We start from the raw sequence: 13,201 nt of genomic DNA, 5'->3' as shown, positions 1-13,201 counted from the left end.
GTGTGTAGCGAAGCCCACGTCGCCGCCTGACAGATGTCCTGCAAAGGGACTCCCCGTCCCAAGGCAGTAGTAGCCGCTGTGGCCCGAGTAGAATGGGCGCGCAACCCAACAGGAGGGTCCTTGTTTGCCAAAGAGTAACAAATTTTGATGCACAAAACGACCCACCGAGAGATGGTCCGTTTGTGCACAGCTTTCCCCTTCTTAGCACCCACGTATCCAACGAAAAGTTGGTCGTCCACCCGGAACTGCTTAGTGCGGTCCAGATAAAAGGAGAGCGCACGTTTTGGGTCCAGACGGTGGAGCCTCTCTTCCTCTTTGGAAGGATGCGGAGGCGGAAAGAAGGTGGGCAAGGTGACAGACTGCCCAAAATGAAATGGAGTCACCACTTTCGGAAGAAAGGAGGGACGAGGCCGAAGGACAACCTTGTCCGGATGAACAGACAGAAAAGGAGGCTTTGAAGATAAAGCCTGGAGCTCACTCACCAGTCTAGCCGAGGTGATGGCTACCAGAAAAGCAGTCTTAAGAGTCAGAAGACGAAGAGGACAATTGTGAAGAGGCTCGAAGGGAGCGCACATCAGGAATGTCAAGACCAGATTCAAGTCCCACTGAGGCATTACAAAAGGGACAGGAGGGAACGTGTGAGTAATGCCTTTTAGAAAGCGTGTAACCACAGGGGACTTGAAAAGAGAAGGCTGATCAGGAAGCCGCAAGAAGGCAGAGATGGCAGCAAGATAACCTTTCAGGGTGCCCAGGGCAGAGCCCTGCCGGGCCAGAGAAGGAAGAAAGAGGAGAACCTCAGAAAGAGGGGCGGAAAGGGGATCCACAGCCTTTGCTGTGCACCATGCCACAAATTTGTTCCACCGGCAGGCGTATACCGACTTTGTGGAGGGACGCCTGGCTGCCAGAATGATATCACAGACTTCAGGAGGCAAGTCAAATGGCATCAACTGCCGCCGCTCAATCTCCACGCATGGAGGTGGAGGCTGGACAGGTTCGGGTGGAGGACCGTCCCCTGCTGCTGCGACAGAAGATCCTCCCGAAGGGCCATTTACCACATTTTTACGGATGTCGGTAATTTTGTGAAATGCTTCCAGGACGACATCCTAATTTTTTCCAACAATGAAGATGATAATTTCCAACATGTCAAGGAGGTTTGCCTAAGGTTGAGAAAGAGTGGTTTGACACTTAAAGCTGGGTAATGCAATTTCTTCTGCAAGTCAGTGGAGTATATTGGTCACACTCTCTCAGGTGAGGGTGTGGTGCCCAAAAAGTAATTGGTTGATGCTATCATCAATGCACCTCCTCCTGACAACAGAGAGAAACTTCTTTTTTTTGCAGGTCTGTGTGAATATTATAGTAAATTCATACAGAATTTTGCCACCAAGATGGAGCCCCTCAGAGAGTTGACCAGGAAGTCCACCGAGTTGGTCTGGCCGAATAGACAGGAAACCGCTTTTAAACAAATCAAAAGTGAGATTGTGAATGCCCCCACTCTCAAGTCTTATTGCCTAAATAAAAGATGTATCATTACCGTTGATACTAGTCTTTATGGTCTGGGGAGGGGGGACTACTTAGCCAGTGCTCTGGGAAGGAAGAGTGGTGTGTACCTTTCGCATCTAAGACTCTCTCGGCTACTGAGAGAAGGTGTGCTGTGATCGAGAGGGAGCTATTGGAATACATTTGGGCCATAGAACACTTCCGCAACTATGTGTGGAGAAACAGGTTTCTTCTTAGGACTGATCATAAGCCCCTCATCGGCATCTTATCTGCGGGGGGAGGAGGGATGGAACTCTACTGCTCGTATTGCTCGACTCACGTCCAAACAACCTACAAGAGTATGATTTTGAGGTCGTGTATGTCCCTGGGAAATGCAATATTACTGCCGATTTCCTGCCAGACAATGGGGTACAACTCATGTCACAGGAGATGGAGAGTTTCATCTGCATGTGTCGTATTAAGCATTTGACCACATCTCCTTATGAACCAAGGGAGAATGGCCAAGTGGAGCGATTCAACCAGGTATTAAAGGATGGTATTGATTCGGCTTGTAAGTCCAGCGAGTCTGGAGGGATGTGGTAAGAAAGAGGTTGTGGATGTACCGCATCACCCCCCACTCGCTTACTGGAGTAAGTCCTTTCAGACTTTTGCAGGGCAGAGAACCTATTTCAGATATCTGCCCGTGGTGGACCAAGAGAGTTAACAAAGCTGGCGACTGTGTTGATTTGGATGTTGTTGCTAAGCGTGTGGAAGTTAAGCAGGACAAGATGAAAGCGTTGTTTGACTCTAATATGAATGTAAGTGGTCCTGACTTTACTGTTGGTGAGTGGGTTAGGATTAAAAAACTTGGTTTCTCAGCTAAAGGAATTTCCAACTTCAGTCATCCCATCAAAATTGTTAAAGTTTGCAAGAACAGTGTTATTACTCAGAATGGAAAAGTGTGGAATGTGAGGAGTTGCTAAGTGCAAATCTTATCAGCTCAGCATGGACAGAGATTATGCTTTTCCATTGCGTCCTCATTCTGCCTAGTCTGTAGCATCCAGAGTTAAGAGGAATAACAGACCCAGTTCGTTACCTGCTAGATATTGGTCTTGATTTCTTGTTTTTTGCACCTATTCTTCTTGGTTTTTTTTTGTTGGTTTGCCTGTTAGGGGAGAGATGGGTTACATCCTTCTTTCTTCTTCCCTCCCCTTCTCTCCCTCCTTTCCCCTATTGCTTTGTCCCTCCTTTGAACATGAAACTGTGTACCTGCGTTGTACAATTTGGATTCCATGTTCCAGAGCCCTCATTCGAGTTACTGCCTTTGCTTTGATTGCATGGGTGTACTGTGTCGCGCTCTTAATAAACTTTCATTTACCTGCTACACCGGGGCCTTGCGTCTTCACAATGACTTCATACATTTCCTCATAAAATGATGAATAAGAAAGTGAATTATTACTTCAGGAGGATGATAGTTCACCTTGAGAAATAAAAGTCATTCACCAGTCTCAATTTTTTAGATTGTTGTCCACATCCAACAGTTCTAGGACCACAGGAACGGCACTTCGGGGGTCAAACTTTACTCTGGTAGAGGCCATCAGCAGGTCCAGGCCAGGTCAGCTGCAACTGGTCAGGTGGGCACTTCATGAAAAAGGCCTCATTCAGCTTACGTCTCTGTAGCAACACAGGAGGCCAGCCTTCCTAGCACTTGGAGTCCACTTCTTTGAACGGAGTGCAAAGCGGAGCAAGTCCAGCCTGTTAGGTCTCCTCACAGGCCTTAAATAGTAGGTAAAGTCCTTCTTCTGTTCTTTCAGCGGTCCAAAAGAATTTCTGAGACACTGTGGGAGAGGTGCCAGCTATGTAGGTTTCCCCAACCAGTGGTCAAAGGTGGCTCCTGGGCACTCCCTAAGCAATGAGGAAAAAGTGCCCAGGGGCAACTCTTCTAATATTGGAAGTACATCCAGTTTGGCTTACTGAACACTATCCCACATTGCACTATTCTAAAGGAACTGCAAGTTGGCACAGACCTTCTCCCCGGAGGGGGCGGCATGTGGAATGGTCAGGGGTGTTCATAGGGAATAAGCACCCCCCACTATATGAAACATGTTCTGGCAACAGCTCCCACTCAGCTAGTGTTCAACAGACCATCTTGGGCCTAAAGAACAAAGGCCTCCTTCTTTCCTTAAGTCTGCCCTTACACTAAGCTATGAATGGGCAGGCTTCACCTCCACCCCTTTCAAATCAATGACATTCCTGGAACCTCCGCAGCTGCCACTCCTCAATATTTATTCAAAATCTAACTTCACCACGGAATTGGCTTTTATAGCAAACGAAAACGATGGCTGAGCCCTTTCTCTTGCTTGCCCCAAACCAAAGATAGCAAAATTGTATGGGGCAGTGATGGGGTATTTTCCAGAGGGCGGCAATGTGCCCTGCAGAAGATTACATGGTGAGAGACATCTTCTCTGTATAAATCACCTTTGGTGTGCTGGGAGACAATGAACACTTGTTTTAGGTGACCACAATTGATTTACCTAATGTTTCCAGATGGTGTTTTTTTATGATTTAAATGTTTTTATTAGTTGGCAAGGTAAAAGACATAACCACCTACAAACAGTTATCTTCATAGTATGCTATAATGATGCCACTGCGCCCAATGACTATAAAGCATTGCTCAGTTGTCTGAGCCCTGCTGCGAAATACTACCTATAAATTAAACAATAAATTAAACAATAAATGGGAGGAAAAAAAAAAAGGGGGGGGGGGCAATAAAACAAACCAAAAAAAAAAAAAAAGGGGGAACCCAAGAAGAGAAACACCTCCCGGGCCTGTAACCGTTCCCCTCCACCCCCTCCCTTTATCATGCTCCACGTCCACCACTTAAGCTATATAAACTCTCCGACTACCCCTTTAGCAGGCCGTCTGCCTCACCTCTGCGAGCCGCAGCAACCGTAAATACCTGGGGCATGTGACTTCTCAAAATTCAGCCACTTACAGTGACAAAAATGGTTGCCACAATTCCCCATACTTAGTTCCCTCCCCTGCCAAGGTGAGAGCTAGTTTCTCCATCCCTAGGACATGCCACAGGCAGTGCAGCCAACCTGTAAAAGCTGGGGAATTCGGAATACGCCAATGTAGGAGAATATTTTGTGTCGCAGACCCTAGTGCTATAGCTATCTGTCTACCTCTGCGGGATTTTAGTGGATAGGTCAAGGGATTGGGGAAACCCAGGAGGACATAGGCCGGGAAGCGTGGTATCTCGGTCTCAAAATGTTTATCCACCTCATCCAGCACCTGAGTCCAGTATGGTTAGACGTGTACGCACTCCCAAAGTGGATGTACTAGGTTGCCCACAGCCCCTCCAGCACGTCACCTCTTTGGTACGGTCCATTGCGTGCAAGCGTTCCGGGGTGTAGTACCAATAGGTCACGATCTTAGTGTCTCCGTGAGTCCCATGTGGTATGCGGAATGTCTGGCTCTATAGTATATTCCCTCCCACTATTTATGTGTGAGTACTCTGCCCAACTCGCGCTCCCACCATTCTCTACTGGGGTTGTGATTGTGCGTATGCATCATCTGCAATCTCTTGTAAAGATCTGAAATGAGTTTTTGGTCTGATGTATGTGTGAGAAGCCATCTTTCATAAGAGGAGAAGCGTCTCTCTGCCCCAGAGCGGAGCTGTGGCTGGAGCGCCCAGTGCCTCACCTGGAAATATCGAAGTCTCTCGGACTCCGGGAACCCAAATTCCTGCTTCAACTGGGCGAACGAGTGGACTCCGTCAGCTGCCTTATCCATCCTGGGGGTAAAATCAGGGTTATCCGCCAGTGGGGTGAGCAGGGACGGGAAGGTTGTGAGTTTGTGTTTGTCATTAGTAGCATCCCACACTTCTAGAGGGACTCGTGTGATATATGAAGCGTATAAGTTAGGAGGCCTGTGAGGCTTGCGCAGAAAAGGGATTTCCTGCAGAGGTCGGGCTGCCACTGCCTGATCCTGAAATAACCAGTGCTTTTCGGATTCCCGTCTACTCCACTCCACCAGGTACCGTAACTGTGCCGCTTGGAAGTAGAGCTGAAGATCCAGGACCCCCATTCCTCCGTTTTCCGGAGCGAGCACTACCAAGGCTCGTCGCATTCGTGGTTTCTGGCCATTCCAGATTAACTGGGTCAGCTCTGATTGAGTCTGACGGATCCACCTCGCCCGCGGCCACAGGGGTATGGTGCGGAAGAGATAAAGTATCTGAGGTAGAATAGTCATTTTCACCGCCGCCACTATACCTAACCATGACAAGGGGTAGTGTTTCCACCAGCCCAATTCGTGGCGTTCTTCTTGCGCAATATCTCATAGTTAATAGCAACCACTGCAGGGAGAGAGGGGGCCAGCTGTATCCCCAGATATGGGATCGTGTCTGTCACCCATTGGATGGGGATCAGGGACTGGAGGTATTCCCGTGTGGATCGCGACAAAGATAGGTCAAGGGCCATGGATTAGTCCGCATTCCCCTTAAAGCCCGAGACTCGGGCAAAGGCGCCCAGTTCTGCTATACACGCCGGCAGTGAAGACCTTGGTTCCGTGAGTGATATTAAACACATCATCTGCATATAAGCTGATAGTGTGGGTGTATCCTCCAAATTTAATCCCCTGTACCTCCGGGTTCTGCCGTAGTCTTTGAGCTAGAGGTTCCATATAAAGGGCAAAGAGGAGGGGGGATAAGGGACACCCCTGTCTCGTGCCTCTCTCAATATGGAATCGGGAGGAAGTGTAGCCATTCACTCTGACCGTTGCCGTGGGAAACTTGTAGCAGTTGAGTATGTACGTGCGGAACCGGTCTCCCCATCCCCACTCTTTCTAGCACCTGCTCCAAATAGGGCCAGTGCACACGGTCAAATGCTTTTTCAGCATCGATGGCTAAAAACATGAACTCTCCAGGCACTCGGGTAGCTTTCTGGTGTTTTTTTTTTTTTTAAAGTAAAATTTAGTACTAACGTCTGTGTAAAATAGCTCTGGACATGGTGTTAACCACACTTGCTGTAATTTGTGCTTTTATGTCTGGTGTTAAACAAGACATTTTGATTTTACTGAAATCACATGTTTAATATCCTTACATATATGAGCTTTCATCCAGCCCTCTCCATCCGCTGGTCTGTTGTGTCATTCCCTTTTTTTGAAACTTACTACAGCCATCAGTATACACTATGGAGTACTAGGCCATCCTGCTTCAGCCATTGCTTAATTTCACTCTTTCACAAGTAGATCCACATACAAAGAAGTTTTTCCAGCACCACGAAGTACCATGGCAATGTGTGCTTTTTGAGCACAAACCTACTTTTGCCATTTGTTTTTCTATTGGCAAGGGCCCCAGAGTTCCGCCAAAAATAACATTTCCCAAAACCACGGCAAACCAAGCATTGACAAAGCCAAAAGACGGACAGCCAGTGCTAGGCCTATTGGCTTTGCTAATGCCTCTTTGTTATTTGTTCAGTAGTAACCACCATTACTCTGGCAGGGTTCTGCATTCTCTATGGTTCTACTCAGTCAATGGAAGTGGAGGAACCATAGTTCCTCTAGAGGAATCTTGGTGCTGTTGGATTTGAAGTGTGAATGTGCCACGGGATTCTCTTTCTCAAGTTTGGGAGGGTAGTGAGGGGGGGGTCGATTGTCAATTGCTCTGCCAGAATGTAGCGTTTACTACTGACGCATCCCAATATCTGTCCCACTTGGGATGCAATGCTGTGAGTGTGTGAGGGGATGCTAACCTTTAGCTGCGAGTCTCTAAGATGAAAGTTGGTATGGCGCATGACAGTACCGGCAATTAGGTGGCTCTTTACCGAATATATGGCTTTGGTGACATGTCAATCATTTTGAGATGGTTCTGCTGAACTCTGAATGAATAGGACCATTTGTCGGTGAACATGGAACCACCATGTGGTTTTATTTTTGGCTATGAAGTGTAGTTTAATGCCCCATGAATCCCAATTACAGGGTGACAGAGGTGTGTTGAATGCTGGTTGTGCCTAATGTTTGGCTGAGAGGATGTGTGGCAAGTCTTTAGTTTTGATGTTATGTGCACCCCAATCAGGTACCACCCACAAACTGAGATGAGCTATGTGCACTTGTAATGGTGGGAATGAGCTCCTCAATGATGGGGAGTCAGTCCTAAAGAGAAGGAGCGAGGCAAGTAGAAGGTGCACATTTCCGTTTTTAGAATCATAGCAACCTGCATCAAAGATGTGGAACGATTGGTATGCGCAAGAGCATAACTGAGATGGAGGAGTAAAGTGATAAGGATGCTCCAGCCTCTACAGCAGACAGCAGGCCAATCCTAAACGAGAACTCATAAGGAGAGGCAGGGACAGCCCTATATACAGCTGGATTACAAGGCTGTTCCATTGTCCTACCAACATCAGCTCACATCACAGGCCACTCCCAGCAAGTGTCATACCTTTGGCTTACTTACCCTCCAGAGAGTGGGGAATCCAGGGGAGATGAACAGGATAACAGATCGCGGTGCACTTGGCCTAGAGCCCAGATTACTAAATTGCCCCTGCTTATCATTACTTGTGTAGAATTTCTTTTTGGTGTTTAATAAAGTGCTTTTCTTTTTAAAAGTCAAGCACTAAGTTGGACAATCTGTTATTGCATTGCTGTGTAATTGATGAGTTCTGAGCTTGAGCACCCCCACATTACATCCCGAAACCTGTGACTACGCGCCAGAACTACCACTGAGAGTCAAGTGCTGAAGTGGTTTTACTTGGTCCAGTTTGCAGACCCATAGCAGAAAGGATCCTGGGACATAAGAGCACTGCCCCGCCCTCTTTCACCCACCTAGGGTTGAGGCTCAGTGCCCCTGTTAGCCCCAGATGATCACTATTTCCCCCAAAGGTTGTCAGGGACACACAACGTATACGTATTTTCTTTCACACAAAGACTCCCGTTGTCACCGATTCTTGCCCTCTTGAGGTGGTGCGGTGAGTGGTCGACTTTGAAGCTGGGGAACCGGGACAGATGCTCCACATCATGGGCAAATAACGTAATCTCACCATGCCCAACAAAACAAATGCACCCATCTGTAAGGCAACTGGTGCTGATGTAAAGCGCTCTGATACTTTCGGGTTGAGTTTGTGCTTTATAAAACTAAAAAGAAAGTTACTCAACAAGGCTCGCTGATTACTCTGCAGAAAAAAAAGACCCTGATGCCTGTGACAAAAGTGATTTAATTTGTCAGCAAGTGCACTAAACATACACAACATATGAGCTGAACGTCTTTTTCCCCCATTAGATTTCTTCATTTACTCCACAGTGACGAAATTCAGAAATACTCAAGAGTCTAACCTTCATTAACATTCATTGTCTTCAAATAAATGTAATGCCAAAAAGTAAGCTCACAGAAGTAAACATACCGTACATGCGCAGATTCCCTTTATGCACCAACAAGGGTAGTTCCAATGTTGCTGTATATTGTCCCAACCATGGATTTACCGCAGGAGACAGTCATAAGTACCGCGTCTTCTAATGTGGAAAAAGGCAACGCCAACTGCTTCAAATACAGCAGCAGCGTGTGCCAGTGCTCTTCTAACCCGGCCGTATTCCTTGCAGTTCCTGCTTATTCAGTACTTTGACTCGCGTTGAGCAAATGAGAAAGACTCTACACGAACGGCAAAACCTAAGTGCAAAGGTTGGTGTTTAGTTGAGACGCTATCTCAGTTTCTATGGGTCAGATGTACGACCACTTCATTCCAATTGCGATTTTTTGCAACTCGAAAAATTAAATGTACCAATGTGTCTCAGACACCTTAGCGATTCCCAATCCGGGTCACAATTGACCTGCCTCATCAGTATTCATGAGGCAGGTCACAACCCATTGGGAATGGGCAATAACACCGGGATGGTGGCCTGCTGGGGATAGTAGACCACCATGTCTGTTTTCTTTTCAATATATCAACAATTTTTTTTTACGAAGCCAGTTTTCCTTAAAGGAAAATGGGATGCATTTCAGAAAAGAAAAATTAAACATTTCCGTTTAATTTGTTAAGGGTGGGCAGTTGTCCCTGGGACCACTGCCTGCTGTTTAAAAACTTATTTGCAACCATTCACAAAAGGTAAGGGGTCCCCTATGGGACCTCTTCCCATTTGAGACGGACTTACTGGTAAACTGCGATTATTTTGCGACCGCATTCTGGTAGCAAAACAATCATACATCCCCCTGCGACTCGCTATTGGGCAGGGACGCCCTTGGCACACCCCTTCCTAATAGTGACGTGCAAACCCTATTTTGCGAGTTGATAATTGGTTACTGACTCACAAAATAGGGTTTTTACATAGAACAATGCATTTTACCGGTCGCAAATATCTGGTAAAATGTGTCGTACATCTGGTCCCATGTCCATTGTTGGCTCAATGGGCTGTCTCCCGTGTTGGAAAAAGAGCTGGCTTAGAGGTAGATTCATTATAATCTCTCGCACAAGGATTCCTGTTGGCACCAGCTCTTGCCCTCTCGAGGTAGGGCAGATTCGGGTGAAGCTGTATCAATGTATGTTACTCAACACTGCTCGCTCTGCAGGAATAAAACACCCACACGCCTGATGATGATAAGTGATTTATTGTGTCAAATCGGAAGAATCAAGCGGACCTAACACAAGCCTTGTTCACAGATGAGCTCCATGTGGGAAAGCTGGGACTGTTGAAAAGCAGACTTTTTCAACATGGCGTCCATTTGAAGTGATGGAGCAGAGCCACATATAAGAGCCACCCTTCAAGCCCTGACGTCAGTTTTTAATCCGCAGAGCACTTCAAACAAATTGCAGCTGACAATATGCCTAAATCTGAATATTATGGTGTTCAGGAGTCAACTCCACAGAAAATGAGGTGGGAGGACAGTGAGGAACCAGAGTGTCCACTAGAGCATTGGTTCCCAAACTGTGGTCTGCAGACACCCAGGTGTCTGCGACACACTCCTAGGGGGTCCGCAGGAAGCAGTTTTAAAAGCACTGCAAAGTTCCTTGTATAATCAGCAGTTTTCAGGCAACAATAAAAGTGTCAAGATAACTCTCGTGATTAATGTACCTGCTGGGGAGAGATGGGTGTTTTGTCAAGTGGCAGTTTTGACTAATCTAAGGTAGCACAGAGGGTTGATAGTTCTGCTGCAAAGAACATGTACCATGCTTTGGGAGAGAGAAAAAGCAGTATTTTATGTGCATAGCTCAATGGGTTACTGCTTTTGTCACAAGTATTCTTTTGTTGCTGTGCAGTTCATAAGTTACAATTGTAATCTAGTACAGTGAGATATGGACTGCCCTCAAACCCCTGCATGCAAACCGCATGGTACAAGTGAGTAAGTTGTATTATTTTCTCCCAGTCTATCATTATCCTGATGCTGCTAAAAAGGCTTGTTTGGGTAGAATTAAATTCTTATTATTGAGGTCAATGCTAACCAATGTGTCATGTTCGGAATTCTGAGTTTGTGCTTCTCCAGACCAAGCACTCTTAAAAAAGGCCTACCAGTATGGATGACATACGAATCCTACACCTTGTAGTCCCCTTTGCCTTATGTAACATTTTCTATACACTGATTAACACACGCATTATTCATTGTCTCTTTATGTGTGTGTGTGATGTAAAGTGCTCCAACACCTTACACATGGCATGAGAGGTGCTATGAAACAACTTAAATACATGTGACAGAGAGACTATGGAGAGATGCGAGGCACTGTCGGAAGTTGATAGGGTGGGAATTACAGGTATTCTGGTGCATAGCAAGATCATCATTTACTATGCTTTAAAAGCTAATGCAACTCAATAATGACAAATGAGTTGTGCAATGCACCATTTCCCCCCTAATGTTTTTGGGGTTGGGGTGAGCCAGGCAAATTGCTTGAAGCTCCAAAAAGTTGAAGTGGAGCTGGCTTTCTGCTGGAGATCAGAGGCCCCTGATCACCATCTCCACAAATGCCCTTCTCAACTCAGTAACAGCGCATCCATTAGAACGGTAACATCCCGGTGGCACATCTTAACTTAGGAACAAAAACCAGCCATAGCATACTTAGGCAATTATGCTTGTCCAAATGATGCAACACGGAATCAAAATAGCCACTTTCCACTTCATCTACTGCTCGCCTCGAGGGAAAGACCATCCTACCTCACTGGAAACAAGCAGGGAAAATATGCAGAAAAAAAGTAGTTGCCTGGGATTTGTATTTCTGTAAATTGTGAAACAAAGACCTGGGTCTAGATTTACAATGCATTTTAATAGTTGCAAATTCTTTAATTCTGTGTTTACGACTGATAAAATGATTTTTCTATGTATGAGGTATTTTAATAGCATGATCCTAGCCAAGGGACAAAGACAAGCAAAAAGTTAAGTGATAAGGAAGTTAGCTGGTCTGTGGACAGACGGTTAATCATACGGTATGTGAGAGTGGTTAGTCTTCAACTCATTCACAAATTAAAGCAGCACTGGGGCGGCCCTTACAGGTACAGAGATGTGTTTCAGTTCCTGGATGTATAGACTGAACAGTCCTGCTTCATAGGTTTTTTTTCTTACACTTTAGTTTCCAGTCTGATTCTCCTCTGGCTGCTGGTATGTCAAAAACCAACTAAGATTGTGAGAGAGTTTGTATGTTAAGCCGGGGTGCTTGTTTTTAAGATCGTGTGGTCCAGCACAATGGGGGTGATATCATCACAATTCTTCAGGTCGTAAATGAAACGTGCTGCAATAAGGTGTGCTATTATGAAGTCTGGGAGGCCAAGTAGCAGGGCGTTAGCACCATCCAGATGAGAGTAGGAGGGCTTGAACAGTAGTTTTGCAGTTGCTTATGTATGCAGTATTTGCTATCCACTAACCCAGTTTTAGGAGTCGGAAAAGATTTTCGAACTCCTAAAAAGGGACTCCGAATAGAGAAGGATTCATATCTGGAAGGGCATGTTGTAGGTGTCCTCTCCAAATACCGAATCTGTTTCATATACATGAATGTTTTGCAACCGAAATCCAGTTGCAAAATACTGAAATTTTAGCTTTTTCGCAAAAAGGGTCCCTATTAGAACCCTGTCAGTCTGAGTGAATAAAACATTTTTTCTTGGTGAACCACAGGACCCCCCCCCCCCCCCCCCCAAAAAAAACCTTTTACAATTCATTAAAAAAAGCTTACTTTACTGAAAGGCAATCACAGGCATTGTGGTCACTTTCCATGTGATGGCTCCAATCTGTGTAGTCGCAATTTGCCTTATGAATACTAATGACATAGGTAGGGTTGCGGCCACTCAGAATCTAAATTTTCCAAACTGACCTCTTTGTACATAGGCTGACTTTGAAAATGATATACTGTTCGTAAGTTGCAACCAGTATTTTTGTGAGCAGTAAATAGTACATCTGGCCCTTAAATAGTAACAGACCACTATAAGAAAGTTTCAACAATTAAGGGCACTCATCTGAAACTTAATATAATCCACATTACTGACAAAAATCCACCAAACTGACCTCTGCGCCAACTGTTCAGCTTTATCTGGGGCTACATACAGGTAATTTATCTTCTTGGGCACCTTATCAAAAGTCTTGCAAGTCTATTTAAATGTCAAATATTATCTAATTACTAAACACTCAATAAAAATATTTGAACTAAGAAAAAAGGCCAGGTATTTTTATTATGGAAGTGGTTGTTCACTCTACTGGCCCTCCCCATGTTCAGGAAGTTGCCGACTGGTGTAGGTTACTCAATACCTTCACACCGATAAC

This window comes from Triturus cristatus, chromosome 4_2 (genome assembly GCF_964204655.1).
Source record: "Triturus cristatus chromosome 4_2, aTriCri1.1, whole genome shotgun sequence".
Taxonomy (NCBI): domain Eukaryota; kingdom Metazoa; phylum Chordata; class Amphibia; order Caudata; family Salamandridae; genus Triturus; species Triturus cristatus.
Note: the sequence above shows the minus strand (reverse complement) of the source record.